This window comes from Talpa occidentalis, unplaced genomic scaffold, assembly GCF_014898055.3.
Source record: "Talpa occidentalis isolate TD23 unplaced genomic scaffold, MPIMG_talOcc4v2.1 talOcc4.10, whole genome shotgun sequence".
Classification (NCBI taxonomy): Eukaryota; Metazoa; Chordata; class Mammalia; order Eulipotyphla; family Talpidae; genus Talpa; species Talpa occidentalis.
Window position 1 is genome coordinate 62,273,383 of NW_023600993.1, and position 25,217 is coordinate 62,298,599.

The following is a 25,217-nucleotide window of genomic DNA, read 5'->3' on the forward strand; positions in this document are numbered from 1 at the left end:
AACCTGTATTTAGAACAATATCAGGGTAGTACAACCCATGGGAAAGGAGCAGATACTGCATAGAGCCTCTCTGTCATTGACAAGTCATGGGCACAACCCCTGTCTGGCACTTTAAAAATAAAACACTACACTGGAGAAGGGGGTGCACAGATTGAAAAAAAGGACTGAGGTTGCACCACAGGAGAACAGTGACTAAACATCCGTATCTTAATACTAGGAACAGAACCCCAGGATATGATTTTAACTGAGAAAGACAAAAGAAAAAATGCTGACTTATAGTCTTGTCACAATTATAGTTCCCACTCAACACTCTAAGCTCAAAGTTAGCTCAGAGGTTGAGATTGGCACAGGACTGTATTAGCTATTTTGATTTAGGAGGGGACTATAGGAGGGGATCACTGTGGATCCCAACCATACAACGTGGGTACTTGCAGCGCTGTATGAAACATTAACCCTTGATGCTCAATAGGTGCAAACCTTCAATGTCATACTACCTAGCTCCATCTTGATGCCTGCTACCCTTTGCTGGCACCAGTGCCCTTGTAAGGAATATGTGTTAAAATCAGGCTATATTTCACCTTCCACACAACAGACAACCTATATATAGAAATGCTATGTTTTCCACCATTGGAACATCTACCAAACAACAAATGAGACTTGCATTTGCAACAATGTATCAGATGTGTGGCACTAGGCCCTTAACAGTGTAAAGGGAGTAGACAATTGGGGTCTTTCTCTGTCTGCCTATCTGTGCATAGGTCCCCAGTTTCAGAAATAAAGGCCTGCAAAATCCACCAGGGGCTCCAAATTCTCTTTTCATCTGTGAGAACTGACAATGAACATACCTGGCCTGGGATGGTTGCAAAATAGACCTGTCCATTTGAACAGGTGCAACAGTCACTGGTCTGTTAAGTAATAGAAACTTAAAGATCCTGGGTAAAAATCCTAAAATTATATCAGCTTCTCTTCTAATAGGAGAGATACAGAGCTGATTAATTAATTAAGATAGATATGATAATATAAGAAAACTGATGACCCATAAATCTAAAATTAGAGAGAAGAATTTATCAGAAATGCTGGAGCAAAAACACACTGGAAGAAATCTCAAATCTTCATAATTGCAGAATATTCTTTTTTTTTAAAGATTTATTTATTTATTTATACAAGCACTGGGTACAGTCAGAAGCGAGGGGCGGGGGGGGTGTGTGTGTGAGAGAATTCACCAGAGCCAGAACAGGGAACAGAACAGGCAGATTGACAAAAAACACTGCTGAGGGGAGCAGTGGGCGGGGTGTGCCATGCCATGTGGGACTCTCGCCGGTGCCCGGAGATTGAACTGGCGTTGCAGAGGCTGTGGGCAGCTTTGCAGCCCAGTGCTCAACTGCTGCACCACCAGGGAGGCCGTGCAGAATATTCTTGATGATGAGTTTAAAGTAGCAGTCATTGAAAGCAGATCCTCATGGCACAAGATGCTGAAAAAGACCACCTCTTTCCCACTGCCACCTATCTGAACAGCGGTGGTGGTTTACCAGTCAACACTGGAGTTGCTGCTTGTGAGCAACCCTCCCCAGGGTGTTAACTGGGTTTGACTGTGGAGCTCCTAAGTCTCCTATGGAAGAATGGGGACAATTTCAATCAAGGAAATAGATTTTCTGATACAAGAGGCCCACAGAATTCAAAATAAGAGAATATCAGATAAAGACACTTCAAGGCATATGAAAACTAAATTTGTGAAATCCAATAACATGGACATAATTATTGAAAGCATGGAAAGAATAATTATTAAATAGTTATAAGGGGATACATATTAAATGGTTATAAGGAAATACTATCAGACTGTCCACAGATTTTCCAGTGTAGAACTAGAAAGGAATGGCAGAAGATATTTGAAGCATTCAAAAGAAACGATTTCAAGCCTAGAATACTTTATCCTGTAAAGTTATCATTCAAAACAGCAGGTAGCGTTAAAACCTTCACTGAAAAGCAAAAAATCAAAATATTGCATCAGGACCAAGTCAGGCATGAAAGAAGTACTAAAGAGGACCATTATAAAGCAACAACAACAACAAAAATACAAAAGACACTTAAATTATACACATGGATGAGGAGAAGAATTAAAATGTGCCCCATCATAGCAAGTTTGAGATCAGACTGTCCAACAAACCAGAAAATTAGTTCATCATATGTTAACCTTGGCAGACCTTTCAAACAAAACCAATAGAAATAATATATAAGACAATATAAATGAAACCTAAACAAAACATAAAAAGGAATATGTCAAAAATTTTAAAAAGACAAAGACAAACTAAAAAAAAAATTGTTATAAGCACTGCCTCACTAATGATGTTAAATGTAAATGCCTTGAATTTCCTAGTTAAGTGGTATAGAGTGGCTAAATGGCTTTCAGAACAAAGCCCACCTCCCTTCTATTTATAGGAAACTCATCTAATCAACAAAGACAGCATAGACTTATAGACTGAAAGATAATCCTACAAGCAAATCACAATCAGAAGACTTCAGCAACAATTATATCAGATAAAATAAATTTCAAATTTAAAAAGAATAAGAAATAGAGATGGCCATGGGCATTTCATCATAATTAAATGCCTAATGCAAAAAGAAGAAATAATATTTCTGAAAGTATATAAACCAAAATATGGATTATGATAGATAAGGGAATTTTTTTTAAAGATTTATTTTTATTTATTTATACAAGCACTGGGTACAGTCAGAAGCGCGGGAGGGTGAGAGAATTCATCAGAGCCAGAGCGGGGAGCAGAGCAGGCAGAAGGACCGAAGTACACTGCTGAGGGGAGCAGCGGGCAGCAGGAGAGGTCTGCGTGCCACGTGGGACCCTCCTCCTTGTGGCTGTGGAGCAGCCGGGGATCGAACTGGCACTGGAGAGGCTGCAGGCAGCTTCACAACCCAGCGCTCCACTGCTGCGCCACCAGGGAGGCCCAGATAAGGGAAATTTTATTTTTATATTTTTTTATTTTTTAAAGATTTATTTATATAAGAACTGGGGTACAGGCCAGATGCACAGGAGGGTGAGAGGATTCACCAGAGACAGAGCAGGGAACAGAATAGGCAGACTGACGAAATACACTGCTGAGGGGAGCAGCAGGCATGATAGGAGAGGTCTGCCGCACCATGTGGGACCCTCGCCGGCTGGCCAGATCCAACAGGTATTGCAGAGGCTGCAGACAGCTTCACACTGCTGCGTTCAACCGCCTGCACCACCAGGGGAGGCCCAAGGCAATTTTTTAACAGAATTAAAGAAAATTATTAATACTACACAGCAATACTAGGGAATTTTAATATCCCAATTACAACTATGGACACATCAATAAAAGAGCAAATATATAATGAAAAAATAACCTTAAGAGCGAAACCAGACCAAATATACTTACCAGATGTTTATAGAATGCTCCACCCAAACCCCACTGTATATACTTTTTTTTTTCAAGTACACATGTTACACAGAATATATGTTAAACAAAATAACTATTATGAGATATTTTCTCACACCCATGAAATGATCTCCAAAAAATAGTGTTAGAGTGCTATATTGTGGAAATATAAACTCTTACAGCCATTTTGGAAAGTGACCTGGATTTACCTTAAAAAACTAAAAATGAAAATATTGTATGACCTAGCTATCTCACTTTTGGACAACTATCTAAACAACTTTACACCATCAACCAAAAAAGTTATATGTACTCAAAATGTAGTGCCTGGAAGGCACAGAGCTGGTTCTCTATGATACGAGAAGACGGGTAAAGAAGAGTCCTGGAGTCCTTGGTTGCTTTTTCAGGCTTTTATTGAACTTTTACCTGTAGTGTGCAAACCAGTACATGGCAGGCGGGGGTGCAGGGGGAGCCAGGAGGCTGGCAGGCCTGGCAGCCCCAGGCAAATCTTCACTCTTTATTGGGCTCTCTCTCCTGGCCTCTGCTTCTCTGCTCATTATCTTCCTGCTCCACCCATGGTCCACAAAACTAAACAAAACAACTGTATATAACAATGTAACAAAATCCAAGTGCCCCCATCAGGCAGGCATTCAGGACCCCAGGGATCCATCATCAATCCTAAAGGTGGGAGGGATGAAAAGCTTGATAATCATTTACCCTACAAATGTTTACTGCAAATTTATCTGCAAGAGCAAGGATACAGAAACAATCTACATAATCACTGGTGGAGGACTGAATATGTGATAAATGCACTTATGTGGTAGTATGCACACAAAGAAATACTACTCAGTAATTCGGGAAGATGAAAGTTGCCATTTACAGAAAAAAGGGACAAGTACAAAGGAATTATGTGTATTAGTGCAAATCAGAATGACAAAGACAAATACTGGATAATTGTGGACTATTTAACAAAGCAAAATTCATATTAAAACTAGTTAACACTAATGTACAAAGTAAGGTTAATATATTGAAGGAAAGAGAAAGGTTAAAATAGGTATAAGATAGTGGTGGTAAAAATAAATAAATAAAATTAAAAAATAAACAAATAACAAATTTATATATAATACATGAAAATACCTTTGAGGCAAAGTGAAAGTTAACATGATAGCAACTAGAATCATGTGAAAATAGTACATAGTTATAACAAACAAAGTATCTAGAAATGCAGCTTCTCTATCCTCCTTTCAAGTCAATATGGGGAAAAATATATATTTAATTCATCTAGATATGGTGTACATTTCAATTTATTCCACATGATGGTTTCTCATTAGAAAATGTGGTCAGTTTCCTGCTGCGTATTCTACATCTAAACTATTATTCTATATAAGTATTTATTTATGTCTTAGACTGAGAAAGGCATTATATATCAATAGTGATTTATCTAAAATTGGTGCACTTTTCAATAGCTATTTTTAGAAAAATCTGTTAATTTAACAATTGTTTTATTCTGGGAAGATATAATGTATTAATGTAATATACATTTTTTAGACATGCATTTCTCATCTTTATTTTTATTGCTTTTTTAATTTTATATATTTTTACATCATTTTTCATTTTTGCACAATGTATGCATTTTCATCTTGGTTATAGTGCCCATCCAAGAAGATGTGTTACATATACGGAATGGAATATTACTCAGCAATAAAAAATATAAATTCATGCAATTTGCAGCAACATGGATGAAGCTAGAAGGGATCATGCTTAGCAAAATAAGCTGGAAAGAAAAAGTAAAATAACAGATGGTCTCACTCATAGCAGGAATTTAGAAAACCTAGATAAGGGACCAGGAAAAAGACAATTATGATAAAGTAAAAATCAAAATCAACAAGCAACTATAAACCAGAGACACACTATGGGGTGGGGGAATGAGGGGGTAGGATCAAAAATTCAGGGTTGGGAATTGTATGGGTACTATAACCAAGACGAAAATAGTGTAATATATTTTTAAAGATTTATTTATACATACAAGAATTGGGGTACAGGCCAGAGTTGTGGGGGTGAGAGGATTCACTAGAAAGAGAATGGGGGACAGAACAGGCAGACTGACGAAATACACTGCTGAGGGGAGCAGTGGGCGAGTCAGGAGAGGTCTGCTGTGCCATGCTGGGGATCAAACTTTTTTTTTTCTTTATTTATATATACAGGAACCAGGGTACAGGCCAGATGCATGGGAGGGTGAGAAAATTCACCAGACACAGAGCAGGGAACAGAACAGGCAGACTGACGAAATACACTACTGATGGGAGCAGGGGGCGCGACAGGAGAGGTCTGTGACAGGGTCCCTTGTTGGCAGGCTGGGATTGAACTGGTGCTGCGGAGACTGTGGACAGCTTCACAGTTCAGCGCTCTACCACCTGTGCCACCAGGGAAGACCCACGGGGATCAAACTCTTGCTGCAGTGGCTGAGGCTAGCTTCACTGGTTTGTTCCAACCCCTTGCGCCATATTTATCTCATCTAATAGTAAACAACCCTTATAATGAAACTCTACAATACTAGTTCATTCTTAGATATCAAGGTTGGGCTAGCCTCTGGTCATGTATTTCTAGAAACTATATTTAGAGGCACCATCACTTTGTGCCTTAGCAGTTCACTCTATGCATTACCATCTGCTGCCTTCTTAGTCCCCACACTACTTTTGTCAAACCCCAAATTAAAATGTACATTATAACAAGGTGAAAATGGTGTCCTTAGACGATTTTAGCTCAAATATAACCTTTGTTTTCATACTATAACATTACCAATTTATTTTTTTATACAAACTTTTTTTTTTCCTTTTTAAAGGTTTATTTATTTATTTATGCAAGCACTGGGTACAGTCAGAGGCACGGAGGGTGAGAGAATTCTGAGAGTAGAACAGGCAGAGTGATGAAGTACACTGCTGAGGGGAGCAGTGGGCGGCAGGAGAGGTCTGCGCACCAACATTAGCAATTTAAACAAGATATTTAAACAAATGTAAATGCATAGATTGAATCTTCATGTTTAATTATATTAGTGTCAAGAATACTGCATTGAGATGTTTTTCATTCCATTATTAGAATCATATGGATAATATAAAGAATCATATGGATAATATAATGAGTGATAAAACCCAGAAATCATGAAATCTGACAGAAGAATAGGAAATAGATACAGATGGATATCAGAATTTTTTAGTAGACTATTGTAATTGGCAGTTTTCAAAATTTAGGTTTCATGTAGTAAGAAAATCATGGGCAGCATAAATGACTTAAGCAATTGCCAGACCTGATAAGTCTAATTAATGATGACACATTTTTATAACATCAGTGACATATGTATTTAGCTCCTCAAAGTAAGATTGGAACACACAGTTCTAAATAACTCTATGTGATTGTGTTTTCAAGAAGTCTGAAAAAAAATTTAGAGGAAGTTTGTTTAATAATAGGTAATAATTTAACAAAATATATTAAGAATCATTGACTTAGCTTTGGAAACAACCCAAATGCCCAAAAATAGATGACTGGATCAAGAAGATGTGGTACATATATACCATGGAATATTACTCAGCATTCAAAAAAGATAAACACATGCAATTTGCAGCAGCATGGATGGCGCTGGAAGGGATCATGCTCAGCGAAATAAGCCAAAAAGAAAAAGAAAAATACCGGATGGTCTCACTCATAGCAGGAATCTAGAAAACTTAAATAAGGGACCAGGAAAATGAATAACTTTAAGAAAGTGAAAATCAAAATCAACAAAAAACTATGAACCAGAGACACTTTTGGGGGGTGGGGGGCGGGAGGGGAAGGATTGGGGTCAGAATGGGGCGTTTGCAATTGTATGGGGGAATATAAAAATAAAATTTAATATTAAAAAATAAAATAAAATAAAATAAAATAAAATAAAAAGAATCATTGACTTATAACAAAGAAAATTAAATAAAGAATAATGGAAAGGACCTCCCTGGTGGCTCAGGCGGTTGAACGCAGCACTGTAGAACTGTCCACAGCCTCTGCAGTGCAGGTTCAATCCCAGCCTGCCAGGGAGTACCCACATGGCACGGCAGACCTCTCGTGGCTCGCCTGCTGCTCCCCGCAGCAGTGTATTTCAGTCAGTCTGCCTGTTCTGTTCCCCACTCTGTCTCTGGTCAATCCTCTAAGTCTCCCACACATCCAGCCTGTAACCCAGTTCTTGTACAAATAAAATTAAAAAAAAAAAAAACTTTGAAAAAAAAGAATAATGGAAAATGTCACTGACTGATAAAAACATGTTTGTTATGTCATAACAATCACCTCATTTTTTATAAAATCATTATTAATTGTTTGATTAAATACTTATGCATCATTTTCTTGAAGGTTTGGGTACCTATGAACAGTCTCTGTTATGCTGAACATTCTCTGTTACGTGTAAATTTTGGTTTGTGAAATGGAACAGTTTCAACATGGTACCATAAAAAGTAATGCATTCATCAAAGGAAATTACTCTCTTAACACAAAAACTTCCACATGAAATTTATGTCTATTAAAGACATAATATCCCAAACCCATCATTTTGGAAGTTAAAATTATAGTAATTGTTCTCAATTGGATGCTATGAGTATGTCTGACATGACATTTTCAATCAAATATAGTGCTAGTTCTGGGCTGTATGTGGGGAATTCACTTACAGGTGAATAGGAAACTAGTACATACTTCTGTTTACTAGACTTGAACCAGATAATAATAAAGAGTACCTGTGTATGAGTGTGGGCCTGTCTCCCCAGAATGGGTATAGACTTGTGCCCTGTCAATGGAATAAGCAGGGGGGTGCTTATTTCAGTCATCGAAAGTAATTATGCATTATATAATGAGGTTTAGTAATTATATTTTACTTTACATATAATATGTTGACATTATAGTTGATATTTCATTCTAGTTTGTGGACATTGATCCAATGTAATGCACTGTGGCTTTATTACATCTGATTTGATGGTACTAATGGTTATGCTGCGAAGTATTTTATCATTAACAAGCCAGTTTGAATCTGTGAAGGCTCACCTAAATATAAACCAGTGATGCTGACACTTTTGAAATTTCCTCATTTCACAGTTCTTAAACCAAAATAAGCAAGCATTTAAATTTTCACAACATATTATTATTTTAAATCTTGGCTTCTCACAACCTTGTGATCCAACCCTGTGTAAAACTACATATTCTCCACTAATGATATTAAGGCTATTATTATTATTATTTTTTAAGATTTATTTATTTATTTATTTATTATTTATTTATACAAGCACTGGGTACAGTCAGAAGCGCGGGTGGGTGAGAGAATTCACCAGAGCCAGAGCAGGGAGCAGAGCAGGCAGAAGGACCGAGGCACACTGCTGAGGGGAGCAGCGGGCAGCAGGAGAGGTCTGCGTGCCATGTGGGACCCTCCTCCGGTGGCCGGGGAGCAGCCGGGGATCGAACTGGCACCACAGAGGCCGCAGGCAGCTTCGCAACCCATCGCTCAACCACTGCGCCACCGGGGAGGCCCCAAATACACATTTTTTCTCAAGTGGACAGGGATCATTCACCAAGATTGAACATTTACTGGCTTATAATACAAATATTGACAAGTACATGAAGAACAAAATCATACCAAATAACTTCTCTGACCATAAAAGCATCAACCAGAAATCAAGTATGAAAAAGCAGTGAGGAATCCACCCATTACATTGGAGACTGACAATATCCTACAATTGCAGCTTTTATCTTTATTTTGATTTTGCTCTTTTTCTCTCAGACTATCTGACTATTTCTGACCCTTTTCTATGGGTCCCCACCAGAAGGTGCTTTAGACTTGTGGCAGGCTTTCCAAGCCTTGCTTTGGGCCAATTCTGTTTGGGTGGATTTTTACCCATGAGGGGATGGGTAACTTCAGGGGCTTGATTTGGAAACTATATTCTTTGTCTTTTCTGTATTGTGCACTAATTGTATTAAAGTTCCTTTCCAGTAAAGGTCTATATGATTTATCTTGTGGTAGATGGCAGAAACTATTTAGAGCAGGCAGATTTGGGGGTTCTGAGGTGCCCCTCTCCCTGACCTGTAACAAAGCCAGAAAGAGAAAGAATATAACAAATATTAGGGGAGAAATAAATGAAATAGAAATAAAAAATAATATACAGGGCCTCCCCAGTGGCTCAGTGGTTGAGCGCTGGGCTGCGAAGCTGCCCGCAGCTTCGCAGCACTGGTTCGATCCCAGCCACCGGCGAGGGTCCCACATGGAGTGACAGACCTCTCCTGCCGCACCCGCTGCTCCCCTCAGCAGTGTACTTCATCATTCTGCCTGTTCTGTTCCCCCCTTTGTCTCTGGTGAATTCTCTCACTCTCCCTCACTTCTGACTGTACCCAGTGCTTGTATAAATAAATAAATAAATAAATAAATAAATAAATAAATAAATAAATAAATCTTTAAAAAAAATACAAATGATCATTGTAATCAAAATCAGTTCCCTTTAAAAAATAAACAAGATAAACCTCTAGCTATGTTCACACAGAAAAACAAAAAAGGGAGAACACTCAAATAAAAATGATCATAACTGAAAGAAGAGAAATTACAACAGATATAAAGAAATCCAGGGGATAATTAGAGATTACTATGAATATTGGTACATAAAATATGTTCAACAATCTTAGATGAGATGGATAAATTCTCAGAAATGTACAGTCAATCAAAGCTGAAAAAAGAAGAAATTGAAAACTTAAACAAACCAATTGCAAGCAGTTGAAATGAAACATTAATCAAACTCTCCCAAAAAATAAAAACCTCTTCACAAGTGAGATCTACCAGTTTAAAGATGAACTGTTGCCTATCCCACAGAAACCCTTTCAAATAATTGAGAAAGAAGGAATACTGCCAAATGCATTTTAAGTGACCAACATTACACTAATAACAAAGCCAAGCAGAGATAACACAAAAATAGAAAACTACAAACCAAACTCCCTAATGAACACAAAAAAACCTTTGTTGAAATCTCAACAAACTGAATACAACAATACAACAAATGGATTATACACCATAGCCAAGTAGAATTCATTCCAGGGACACATGGATGGTTCAACATTCAACAATTAATAACATAGCTCACCACAAAAACAAAAAAGTTCTATACTTTCTAAACACATTATCATATCAATAGATGCTGAGGAAATATTTGTTAAAGTTCAACATCCATTTATGATGAAGTCCCTCAAAAAATTCAGAATAAAAAAAACCTTCCTTAACATTATAGCAATCGTATATGACAAACCTACATTTAGTATCATTTTTAATGATGAAAAAGTGAAAGCCTTCTCCTTCAGATCTGGAAGAAGATACTCTCACTACTGCTTTTTAACATAATACTGGAAGTCTTAGCTAGAGCAACTAGGCAAGAGTAAGATATAAAGGAATCCAAATTGGGAAAGAAGAAGTAAAACTATCATTATTTGCAGATGATATGGTAATATGTAGACAGAACCCTAAAAAACACATAGGAAAACTAATTAAAACAATAAAACATTTAGTAAAGTAGCAGGTTACAAAATCAAAACACAAAAATAGTAGCCTTCCTACATGCAAATAATCAGTCTGACAAGGAAGAAATAAAAAAAAAAGCCCTATTTACAATTGTGCAAAATAAAATTAAATAACTTGGAATAAACCTAAAAAAGGAATTGAAGGAACTAGACAAGGATAACTAGAAAACACCATTCAAAGAAATAGAATAATACACAAAAATATGGAAAGATATTCCCTACTTATGGATCATAAGAATTAACAAAATTGCCATCCTACAAAAAAGCAATTTACAGATTTAATACAATTCCAAAAAAAAAAAATCAATGGAATTCTTCAAAGAAATGGAATGAATATTACTGAAATTCATGTGATATATCGAATATCCTCTAATGGCCAAAAATCTCCTGACTTAATGGGGGAAGAATGGAGGTATTAAATTCCCAGACTTTAAACCACACTACAAAAGCATAATGATTAAAAAGAACATGGTATTATAACAAAAACAGACACACAGACCAATGGAATCAAATTAAAAGCCCAGAAATAAAGCCACACATATGTGGTCAACCAATCGATGACAAAGGAGCAAAGAATATACTACTGGATTGAGGAAAACCTGTTTAATAAATGGTGCTGGGAAAACTGAACTGTCACATGCAAAAGAACAAAACTAGACTACTATCTTACACACTATACAAAAATCAACTAAAACTGGATAGAAGACCTGACACCATAAAAATACATAGTAGAAAACATAGACAAAACACTCCAGAACAATGAAAACAAAGTGGAAGATAAACAGCATGGACTACCTCAAACTAAAAAGCTTCTATACAGGGCATACCTGCTGGTGCGAGGGGCTAAGACGCAGCACTATGAAGCTATTGGCAGCCACTGCAGCAAGAGTTCCATCCCCAGCCAGGGAAGGGATCCACATGGTGCAGCAGACCTCTCCTGTCTCACCTGCTGCTCTCCTCAGCAGGGTATTTCAATAGATCTGCCTGTTCTGCTCCCCACTCTGTCTCTGATGAATCCTCTCACCCCCACACCTCTGGCCTGTGCTCCAGTTTCTGTATGCATAAATAAATAAATCTTTAAAAAAAATAAGCTTCTGTACAGCAAATGAGACAATAACCAAAACAAAGAGACATCTTTTGGAATGGGAGAAAATATTTGTAAACCATACTACTGATAAATGAATGCTATCAAAGATCTAAAAGAGTTTATACAACTCAACCAGAACAACATTAAAACAAACAACCCAGTGAAAAAATGGGCAGAAGAACCGAAAAGACACTTCTCCAAAGTAAAAATGCTAACAGAAAATAGGCATATGAAAAAATGCTCAACATCACTTATTATCACAGAAATGCAAATTAAAACCTCTATGAGATACCACCTCACACCTGTGAGAATGACACATATTGAAGAAACCTGGAACAACAAATGCTGGTGAGGATGTAGAGAGAAAGGAACTCTCTTAAATTGTTGTTGGGGATGCAAACTGGCCCAGCAACTATGGAATGCCATGTGGAGGACTCTCAAAACATGAAAAATGGATCTACCTTATTTTCTAACAATTTTACTAAAAGGAATCTACCCAAAGAATATAAAAAAACACTAATTTGAACAGAAACCTGCACTCCTATATTTAATGGAGAACTTTTTACAATAGCTAAGATATGGAAATAACCCAAATGTCCCAAAGCAGGTGAGTGGATCAAGATCATGTGCTATATATACACAAGGGAATAAATACTACTCAGAAATAAAAAGCTATAAATCCATGCCATTTATAAATCCATGCCAGCAACATAGATGGAGCTAGAAGGGATTATGGTAAGTGAAATAAGTCAGAAGGAAAAAAGGAAAAAGTGTATATCTGGTTTCACTTAAAGTTGGAACATAGGAAAATAGAGTAAAGTATCAGGGAAAAGACAAAAAATGCAAGCTAATCACAGATTTGAGACAAACAGCAAGGGAGGAAGTGGGAGAGGGATCAAAAGAAGAGCACAAAGGACTATGGTTCATGGGGGTCTGTGGTGGTGGGAGAATTACAGGGACTACAGTTGAAGTGAGAACAATGATGTATGATAAAAAATATTAAATGTAAACAAATATAAATTAATCAAAAAAAAAAAAAAAAAACAAAACAGACCACAGTGATGAACCCTCACCCACACCCTCACATACCTGCACTGGATACAAACTCCAAAACCTGGAGGACACTGTGGTGTCATATCGCCATCTGTTCCACCTGAAATCTCCCTTTGCAGGCTCCTGGATATGGATCCTACAAGACTTGGCAGGTGGGTTTACAGAGATGGGGGAGTATGTCTTCTTAACCACTTATAACTGGCATAAAAAGCGCTGGAATTCAAGGTATTTTTCTGTTTGTCACTGGTTCATAACATGCACTCCTTGGGGAAATTTATCCCAAGTTTTTTGGACAGTAGGAAAGATAGTTTCTTTAAAAAAAAAGATTTATTTTTATTTATTTATGCATACAAGAGCTGGAATATAGGCCAGAGGTGTAGGGGAGAGGGTGGGAGGATTCATCATAGGCAGAGTGGGGAACAGAACTGAAATACACTGCTGAGGGGAGCAGCGGACAAGACAGAAGAGATCTGCTGTGCCGTGTGGGTCAGCTCCCTGCCTGGGGATCAAACTTGTGCTTCAGTGGCTGCCAATAACTTCATAGTGCAGAGATTTAACCCCTTTTGCCACCAAGGAGGCCCAGGAAGTATTTTCAAAAATGCCTGATACCATCCTGTCAAAATATACATACACTTTGGACAGAAAACCTGTGATAGGCTTGATTGTAGGCCTAAATATTTAATGAAAACAATTATTAATTTTATTTAATGCAAGAAAGTGCCACTTAATTATTGGATTAAATTAATTATTTTTCTCTTCCTTTATTTATTGCCCCTAATGGAATTTGTTATTAAGAGTGTGAAAGAGGACCTCCCCAGTGGCACAGTGGGTTGAGCGCAGAACTGTGAAGCTGTCTTCAGCCTCTGCAGCGTGGGTTCGATAACCCGCCGGCCAAAGAGATCCCCACATGGCGCAGCAGACCTCTCCTGTCTCACCTGCTGCTCCCCTCAGCAGTGTATTTCAGTCAGTCTGCCTGTTCTGCTCCCCACTCTGTCTCTGGTGAATCCTCTCACCCTCCCGCACCTCTGGCCTGTATCCCAGCTCTTGTATAAGTAAATAAATCTTAAAAAAAAGTGTGAAAAAAACATTGTTGTTTCAGAGATGGGAGGGCTATGGTTACTATAACTGGAGGGGAAAATACTATACCATCAAACCATCAACAAGAATGTAAGGTAATGCTACTTTAATGACAATTTAAAAAGAAAGAAAAAGTACACTACTGGACAATTAAAGAAGACTGCCAAATTATGGTAAATAAAATAAAATACAAAATTCATTCAGTAGTCCTAAGGAACCCTCCTCTCCATTTGTTTCAGTGAATTAGGCTGAGATTCCGTCATACACCAACAGTGATTACTCAAGACATAGATTGCTCCATATTGCATAGAGATTTTAGAGAATTTATTCAGAATGCTTTTTTCCTGGATGTCCCTCTCCATTCAAACCTGAAATCCAGTCTTTTAATCTGTATTTGTAATGAAGTTAACAAGTCACCATGTATTCCAGACAGGAAAGAAATAAAAGGCTGGGAGCCAGTAAGAGTAGCATAAAGAATTCTCTGTAAAAGAGCTTTTCTGTAGATTTCCTGTGACAATGGGAATAGCAGCTAACCTTTTGCTCTCTTACTATTCTGTCCACTTATACTTTATAAGGCTTATATGGAGAATTCCCTCAGGATTGACTTCAGGGAGATTTTGAGTATTACATGGAAACCTGGTCCAAAGGTCTTGAGGAGAAGTTGTCAGAAAAGGTTCTAGGAGATATTTTATTCCTCAATAAAATAGTTATTCAAAGACAAGTATGTTCTTCCTGGTGCCGATGTGAGTCAAAACTTCCATGTCCAAGAGGAAGACAATCCCCCACCATCAGGAAGGCGAGGGGATACTTGGTTCCTGAGTTTGTCAGCCCAGAACCCCACACTTCAGAATGTGACCTGTGGGAGCAAAAGATCTTTTGCTATGACACTTCTTGTTATCAGGTCTCTCAAGTTATACCTGAATGCACTTGTACAAGGCACATGTGCCTGCTTTGAGAAGCAATGAAAGTAAATCAGGAATGAAGAGAGTGCTTATTTTATTGGCAAGTTTGTTGTATTTTACTGGTAATGTGTAAGTTGGGACATTATTTCAGTTGGGACTTGTCTTCACCTGAACAGAGAAATTGCATTCCATTTATAAACCTCTTGGTCAGAAGTTTCACATTACAACCAACCACAAATTTCTCATAAAAGTGGTCACATGTATACATTGATAATAAATGCATAAAACCTATTTAAGTAATAAGCTGAGTAAAATATAACTGATCATCCCTTTACAAAGTGTTTAATGTGTGTGTGTGTGTGTGCAATCCACAGGTGGCATATATATTTATTTTCATAAGGAAGGCAAATGGCATAAATTTAAAAAAGAGGGGGAATTGTGGAGATGAATAATGCCCAGAATACAGGGGAAAATACCTTGCAACAACAGTGATGAGGGCCTGACTCCCAGGTGGTGCAAGGGGTTAAGCACGGCACTATGAAGTTATCCTCAGCCTCTGCAGCATGAATTCTATCTCCAGCCAGCCAGGGAGCTCCCCACATGGCACAGCAGACCTCGCCTATCTTGCTAGCTGGTCCTCTCAACAGTGTATTTCAGTCAGTCTGCCTGTTCTGTTCCCCACTCTATCTGTGATGAATCCTCTTAACCCCCCACTTCTGGCCTGTACCCCAGTTCTTTTATGCATAAATAAATAAATCTTAAAAAAACAGAGATGAACAAAACCATTCATGAAAACATGTAATCAGCAAAATTTAACATAAAATTTTGAGGTTTTTAAAAGTAGTTTTGTAATGAAATAATGTTTAATATCTCACATATTACAACACTGGATTAGATCCAATGAGACTAATCTATTCCTTTTAATTTATCATATTATTCTGCTGTCCAGATGTTTTAAAATATTTTGCCATTGTTTCTTTTAATCAAATATAATTATTTTCTTTAGTTTATTGGATTTCTTCATTTGGTCTGCCTGTGCAATCTGCATCTCTCTTTCATGGGTGTAGTTCAGTGTTCTTTTACATGAGGCTGGTTTTATCTGATTTACTTATGTGAGATGTTAGTGTTTTTAGAGGACAAATAGCAGTCATCATAATCATCTTCTGAATTATGTGATTCATAGAAACTCATTACAGACTCACTGATGTTTTCTTCTTCATTGGAATCCTTGCTCATTTTATTTTAACTGAAAAAATGTAAAGGGCCATCAATGTCAAATTGAAATTGTAAGCATCTTTTTAACTGACAGTACAATCGAATTGCTTTTGGAAATTGTATATTTTTTAATCAAACTTTTGCTCCATTTACATTTTGATACAGAATGGGAGTTTCCTTTTTTTGTCAGTTTTTCTCTCTTCTGTTTCTTCATAATGCATCTCTAAACTTAGTTTTAATTTGTTCAGATTTACATTTTAAAATGTCTTATTTTAGTCATTTTTCCTGAAAGCATTGGCTTTGGTGGTATACTAATTTGGTCTTTGTTCCATTGACATTTTTTTCTTCATTTCAGGAATGTATATATTTACTAGCAAGTTCTTCCAATTTAATTATTTTTAAAATTCAAAAGATTCCCCTGACAAATGATATATTTTGAAGCCATCTAGGTGCAGCACATTTGCATGGATTATTAATCCTTTCTTTATACTGAAGTAAACGGATACACTTGTAGGTACCACATTATCAGTAGACTTGTCTTCACCTGAACTAGAAGATGAAAAATAAAACCCATGTCTATCTTTTTTTAGAAAAAATATTTATTTATGAATACAGAGCTTGGGTGTAGGAAGGAGGTGTGGGGGTGGTGAAAGGATTCACCAGAGACAGAATGGGGAGCAGAACAGGCAGATTGACCGAAATACACTGCTGAGGGGAGCAGTGAGTGAGACAGGCAAGGTTTCCTGTGTCATGTGGGCTAGTGCCCTGTTAGGCAAGCAGGCTAGGATTGAACTCCTGCTGAAGTGGCTGGCAACAGCTTGATAGAGCTGAGTCTTTAACCCTCGCACCACAAAAGAGGCCCAACACATGTCTATCTTGAAGAATAGAAAATATTTGCTTTTCTATTTTGAATGGTTCCTCTTTTTTGAAAAAAATTCTCTATGAAAATATGTAAATTCTTGGGCCTCCCTGGTAGTGAAAGGGGTTAAGCACCGCACTAGGAAGCAATCCACAGCCTCTGCAGCACAAGTTCGATCTCTGGTAGGCCAGGGAGCAACCCACAAGGTGCAGCAGACCTCTCCTGTCTTGCCCACTGCTCCCCTCGGCAGTGTATTTCAGTCATTCTGCCTGTTCTGTTCCCCACTCTGTCTCTGGTGAATCCTCTCACCACTGCCCCGCATCTCTGTTCTGTACCCCAGCTCTTGTATGCATAAATAAATGAATATTTTTTAAATAAAATATGTAAATCCTTCATAAATGAATCCCTGGAGTTTTTACCACTGTAGGAGTTGGTTCCGGGAGGATTCACCATGTCAAGCTCTAAGCAGGTTATCCTATTGGTTGTGAAGTACAATAACTTTTTTATCCAACATAGATAGCTAACATAATATGAGTTTAATTTTCATCACTGTAAAAGATATATTTTTGGGGATTCCCTGGTGGTGCAAGGGGTTAAGACACAACCTATGAAACTATCCGCAGCGACTACAGCACAAGTTCCTTCCCAAGCCAAGGAGCTCCCCATATGGCGCAGCAGACCTTTCCTGACTTGACCACTGCTCCCCTCAGCAGCGTATTTCAGTCAGTCTCCCTGTTCTGTTTCCCATTCTGTCTCTGGTGAATCCTCTCACCCCCATACCTGTGGCCTGTACCCCAGTTCTTGTATGCATAAAGAAATCTTTAAAAAATGATATATTTTTATTTAAATATTTTATTTTACATAATTCTTACATCTTTTTTCATCTTTGCACAATGTATGCATTTTCATTTTGGTTATATTCCCCATACAATTGCAGACCCCCCCTTATTTCCTTTCTCCGCCGCTCCCCACTCCCCCCCCCCAGTGTGTCTCTGGGTTTATAGTTGCTTGTTGATTTTGATTTTTACTTTGTATTGATTAGTCTTTTCCTGGTCTCTTATTTAGGTTTTCTAAATTCTGCTATATTTTTGATTTCTCACTTGATTTTTTCAATTTTTCCAAAACTAAAACCAACATTTTATAGTTTTGTTAATTCTTCAGCAACTAATAGTTATTGGTGATGTTTTGGCATGGCACATGAAAGACTTACGTTTTCAATGTCTACCAGGATTTTATTTCTTTTCTCTCTTATTTGTTTCTTTATGTCTTCTACCCTATAATAAAATGAATTTATAAGAATGAATTGGCCTTCTAACTTGGCTACCAACCCCAATGCCACCATGACTCACCTGTTCATGCTTAGTTACTATGAGACTTCCTGATGAATGCAGCTCTCTGTATCTAGGGTTCCATTTCCCTTGTGAGACTTCCATGGCAATATTTTCAAGTGTTTCCTGTACTTGCCCATGGTGTGCTTTGGAAGTGGTGCTCAATGGACTTTTCACATATGGGTTGATTTCTAGTCAAAGATGAATAGAGAAATAGTCATGCTACCTTAGGTCACCAGATATTGGATATCAACATTGTATATCAGATTTGGAGGTGTATTTTTTTTGTAACATACCCATGAACTAGTCGATTGTCAGAAAAGGGGAGACAGAGAAGGAAAGAGTCAGAGAGGGAAATTTGGGAAGAAGGAGAGAAAGACAGAGAGTGAGGTTAATCTTTTCAGAGGCAGTTTAGACAGATAATGGAAGATGCTGGTATTAAAAATATCTTTCCAGGATTTTCAATCAAATCATCATGGGGAAGAGGTAGGAAGAAGAGGTGTTTAAGTGTTTGCATATCAGTCAATCATACTATGATATAAAACACACTTTTCTATTATAGGTCCATATTCCCATACCAGAAGGATAAATTCATAGTCATGTCTGTCCCATGGACATGCTTTCTCTGTATTCTTCTGAATTTGAGATTCTGAGATTCTTTATAACTAACCCCATCTTTGATAATATATAGCACATCAAACTAAAGTAACCAAGCTGTGTCTTGGATTATAAAGGGTAAGAAAATAAGTTTTATTTCTCTCTCTGTCTCTGGTGAAGGAAAGAATAGTTAACATTTTCTTGGTAATAGCAGCATCAATATTTTTCCCAATAATCACTTTCTTAACTTCAAAGTTTCTAATTTCCTTTGTGGCATCAGATGTAACTCTTTTTAAAAACGTGGATTATTTGAGATATAAAGTTTACCTAATGTCAAAAGTTCAGTGTAGATTCACTCTAAATTTTGAATGTGTGTGCTGTAAGTAGTAGAGAGGAAAGAACAAATTCACTGTGACATATTTATGATTATTGCTCCAAAACTCTTTAGAACCTTTCTATGTTCTTTGCAAATTTTTTTAAAGATTTATTTATTTATGCATACAAGAACTGGGATGTAATTCAGAGGTCAGGGGGGTGAGAGGATTCACCAGAGAGAGTGGGGAGCTGAACAGGCAGACCTACTGAAATACAGTGCTGAGGACAGCAGTGGGCAAGACAGGAGAGGTCTGCTGCACCATGTGGGTTGCTCCCTGGCTGGCAGGGGATCAAATTTGTGTTGCAGTAGCTTATGATAGCTTGATAACAATAGTGCTGTCTTTAACCCCTCTGCCACGAGGGAGGCCCTCTTTGTAAATTCTAATGATGCTCTGCATGCTGGAAGTATAAAAAATCAGCAGATTTTTCATGCACACCCTGGAAGAAAAACAAAAAAAATGCAATTCATTTGTGATCATGCACCTGGTTTTTTACTTTAATGGGAAATTGAACCACTTTCCTTTCCCCCTTGATCTTTGGACAACAAAAATTTTTCCAGTGTGCTATTATGACAGGTGATAGCCACATTAAGGGAAACTCCTCAAACATTGCAAATATATTATGTGCAATGATGTGCATAAAATTGAATAGGTAACTGTCATCAGATTTTTGAAATTAATTAGAAAAATAACTTGTTTCTTGATGCCACAATCACGAAGGAAATTTTAATATAACATATAGTGTCTCCTTTAGGCACCAACATGGGTTTGTAAACTTAATGCTTGTCTAACAAACCTATTTTCTGTTTCCTTGAACAAAGGCTTTTAATTTGAATTAATAATAATCATAAACATTATATATACAAAATCATTACATTGAGACTGTTTTGAATGATTCACCAGAATTTTAATGTTTTCTAAGAGAATTCACATCAACAAGAATATAGACTACAGAACTTTTGTATCCATTTAAAACTGTTGCATTAGTTGGAAATAAATTGACAATACAAAGTCACAAATGACAAAATAATTTTCAATATCATAAGTTATAGCTTACATATTAATTGATTATGTCATTAAAGTATAATTTTTCAATGAGTTTATTGAATGTTTATTCACTAAAAGGAATTTCAAATTGGATAACATAAAGTTATAAATTCATAATAATACAAAGAAAAGAAAAGATTGACAGTCAAGAATTGGGTTCTATCACATGATGTCAATCTATCATCTTCAGTGGAGCCCATATAACACAGCAATTATAGTATGAGAAACTCATTTATCAATATGCTTGGTAACATTTTTACATCTGTTTTACGGATCATGCTTCACTATGTTTACCTTCTATCCAACTCTTCTTCCTTATTCCATCATTTTCTTCTATACACCAACAAAGAAGCTATGCACCAGAAAAAAAGATGTGTATTATATCACACAACTTTGAGTCTGGAAGAGATTTATTGTTTAAATATAATTTGAGGGGGCGGAGCAACATGGCGGCGAGGAGACGCTGCGAGTAAGATCTCCCATTAAAAAAAGTTAATAGGGAGGAAAAGTGGCAGGTCCCAGTGAGAACTGGGACTCGGAAGATAAACGGGTGACGCCAGCAAACTGCCCGAAGAAGAAAGTGGCCATAAAAGAGGACTAGAAGGGAGGGGAAGCGCAGAACCCTGCTCCCCTCCCCCGCCCACAGAGGCGGCACTCTCCGACCAGCAGAGAGGAGGAAAACAACAAACCAAAACGGCCAACAAGAACAAACAACGCAGCAAGCGGGACTGTGAGTGGAAAGGAACTATTGCAGCCACCACACCCCGTGAACGGGAGCTGAGGCGAACCCTGCAGGATCCGCTGCGGAGGTGAGCTCCGGGTGCCATTAAAGAGAGCCCCGCCCCCCAGAGGAGGCCAGGACCAGCACACAGCCCCGGGCCACCGGTAAGCTTGCGCGGAAAGCGGCGCGCTGGAAAAGCAGGCGCGGATCATTCGGGATTCCGCGGAAAAGCGGCGAGCAACGGAATCGGGATCGCGCGGAAAAGCAGTGAGGTTGAAAAGCAAGCGCAGGTCCCCACGCCTGCGACCATAGGCTTGCGGGGAGACGCGCGGAGGCCCTCACCGTGTGAGCAGGAACCAGGCGCCCAGGCACAGGAGCGGGATTCAAAAGGCGCCATTCCCGTGCCACTGATCTGGGCTACAGCCCGCGTCCTGGAACTGAGGGCTTTGGAACTGAGACCCGGGGCACGAAATTAGGGGCGTGGGTTCCCCACGACAGTGGGGCACAAGGCAGACACAGAACCCCAAAGCCGTTGAGGTGTACCCTACCATCCCCACTCTTTTCCCTGTCCCACGGGGTGGAAAATCAGCTCCCCAAGGGCTCTAGGAGAGATCTCTGGCGCCACCTAGCGACTTGAAGCCAGCAGAGGCTCCTGAAGGAGCCAGTGGCCAGCTGGGGAGTTACCCACGCCAGGCCCCTTCCGACCAGTAGTCTGAGCTCACAGGGAGAGCGAGCACCCACAGCCGGGGCAGACCAGGCGCGCAGAAGAGTGTGCCTGAGACCAGACGCGCAGGGAGTGTGTCCTGCATCGCCATTTTAGAACAGGGACATTTCTTCAGTAAAGACTACCTGCAGAAGGCTTCCTCAGGAGCCAGAGGTGAGCGGGGGAAGTTCGCCCACGCCAGACCCCCTCTGGCCCGCAGTCCAAGCCCAGAGGGGGAGCAGGAACCCACCGCCGGGGCAGACCAGGCGCACAGGGGAGTGTGTCCCCACATCGGCATTTTAGAACAGGGACCTTTCTCCAGTAAAGACTGCTTGAAACTGACAGATGACTCCTGGAGGAACCAAAGGGGAGCAGAGAAGCCCACCCAAGATGCCGGCCAGTCCCAACAACACAGTGTCCCAACGCATACGATAAATTAGACAACAGACAGTAGGGAGGAGAAGAACCACACGCAACCTAGCAACTCTCCAGAGAAAAAGCACACCACAAAAAGAAAACCAGCCCCCAGATTGCAACGACAGTAACTTGGAAGAACTTCTGAGCCTTCCAGAAAGAGAATTTAAAATTGTCGTGATTAAAAAACTGACAGAAGTCATAAAGGAAAACAATGATAAGGGAAAAATAATCAATGATCAGAAGAATGAAATTGAGTCCCTAAAGAGGGAAGTAAAAGAAATGCAGGAGATCAAAGAATTAATGGAAGAACTAAAGAATTCTGGGAAAAGCAATAAAAACAGAATTGATGAAATGGAAGAACGAATAAGTTCTCTTGAAGACACAGAAATAAAAAGAACCAAAACAGAAAAGGAAAGAGAAGTACGAAGGAAAAAGAATGAAGAAAGACTTCGGGAACTATCTGACTCCATGAGGAAAGGAAATATAAGAGTTATAGGAATACCAGAAGGAGAGGAGAGAGAAGTAGGAACAGAGAAAATTTTCAAAGAGATAATTGAAGAGAACTTCCCAAATGTGAAGAAGGAGATGAAAATTGATATACAAGAAGCAAGAAGAACACCAAACTTCCACGATGAAAGGAAAAATACAGCAAGACACATAATAGTAAAGCTCCCAAGAATCCAGGACAAGGAAAAAATAATGAAGCTGGCAAGAGGGAAGAAACAGATAACATTCAAAGGAAAGCCAATCAGGCTGACATCAGACTTCTCCGAAGAAACACTACGGGCAAGGAGAGAGTGGAGGGACATAGTTAACAGACTCCAAGAAAACAGATGCCAACCAAGAATACTCTATCCTGCAAAGCTCTCCTTCCTCTTTGAAGAAAGAATATGGACCTTCCCAGACAAACAGAAACTCCGGAATTACATTAAAATTAAACCCCCACTCCAAAAAATACTACAAGGAGTCCTAAAGCCAGAACCTCAGAGGGACGAATAACAATGAAAGAAGGCCAAAAAAAAGTTATTAAAAGAATAAATAAATAAAATCAAAGGAAAGACAAACACAATGGCAAATACAGATGTTAACATATCAATATTAACTCTAAATGTAAATGGACTAAACTCTTCAATAAAAAGACACAGAGTTGCAGCCTGGATTAAGAAACAAAACCCAACCTTTTGCTGTCTCCAGGAAACACATTTAGCTACAAAAGATAAAAATAGGCTCAAAGTTAAAGGATGGAAAACAATCCTACAAGCATATGGACCAAAAAAGAAAGCAGGAACAGCTATACTTATATCAGATAAAACAGATTTCAAACTCAAAAAGATAAAAAGAGACCCCAGTGGTCACTACATTATGATCAAGGGGACAATACTTCAAGAAGAAATAACACTCATTAACATATACTCACCAAACGAAGGAGCACCAAAATATATCAGACAACTGTTGTCCTCTCTGAAAACAGACATCAGAGAAAACACATACGTAGTGGGAGACTTCAACACACCACTATCAACAATGGATAGATCAACAAGAGAAAAAATAAGTAAAGAAACCAAAGCTCTAAATAAGGACCTAGAGCAATTGGGCTTAATAGACATCTATAGAACACTAAACCCCAAAAAAACGGAGTACACATTTTTCTCAAGTGCACACGGATCATTCTCCAGGATCGATCACATACTGGGGCACAAGACAAACATCAACAGATACACCAAGATTGAAATCATATCAACCATCTTTTCTGACCATGAAGGCATCAAACTAGAAATAAACCATAAAAAGAAGGCAAGGAACTTTCCTACCTCATGGAGATTAAAAACCACACTACTGGAAGACCACTGGACTAATGAGGAGATCAAAGAAGAAATTAAAAATTTTTTTGAATTGAACGACAAGGAGGACACCAATATCCTAAATGTATGGGATGCAGCAAAAGCAGTAATAAGAGGAAAATATATAGCAATAGAAGCTCACATCAAGAAACAAGAAAGAACTCAAAGAAACAACCTAATCTCGAAGCTCAAAGATCTAGAAAAAGAACAACAAAAAAACCCCAAAACCAGTAGAAGAAAAGAAATAATAAAAACCAAAGCAGAAATAAATGAAATTGAAACTAAAAAAACAATCCAAAAGATCAATGAAACCAAGAGCTGGTTCTTTGAAAAAATCAATAAAATAGACAAACCCCTAGCCAGGCTCACAAAGGAAAAAAGGGAGAAAGCACAAATAAACAGGATCATCAATGAAAGAGGAGAAATCACAACAGACACAGCAGAAATCAAAAGAATAATCAATAACTACTATGAACAGTTATATGGAAACAAGTTTAACAATCTAGAGGAGATGGACAAATTCCTACAACTCTACAATCACCCAAAGCTAGATAAAGAAGAAATAGAACACCTAAACAGACCAATTACAAGCAGCGAAATTGAAATGGTAATCAAAAACCTCCCCAAAAACAAAAGCCCAGGACCTGATGGATTTACAAATGAATTCTACCAAACATTCAGAGACAAATTAGTGCCTATCCTTCACAAACTCTTCCAAAAAATTGAGAAGGAAGGGACAATACCAAACACGTTCTTTGAAGCCAACATTACACTAATACCAAAACCGAACAAGGACAACACAAAAAAGGAAAACTACAGGCCAATCTCCCTAATGAACACTGATGCAAAAATCCTCAATAAAATTTTAGCTATCAGAATCCAACAATGTATCCATAAGATAATTCACCACGACCAAGTAGTATTCATTCCAGGGACACAAGGATGGTTTAACATCCGAAAATCAATCAACGTTATCCAACACATCAACAAAAAGAAATATAAAAACCATATGATAATATCAATAGATGC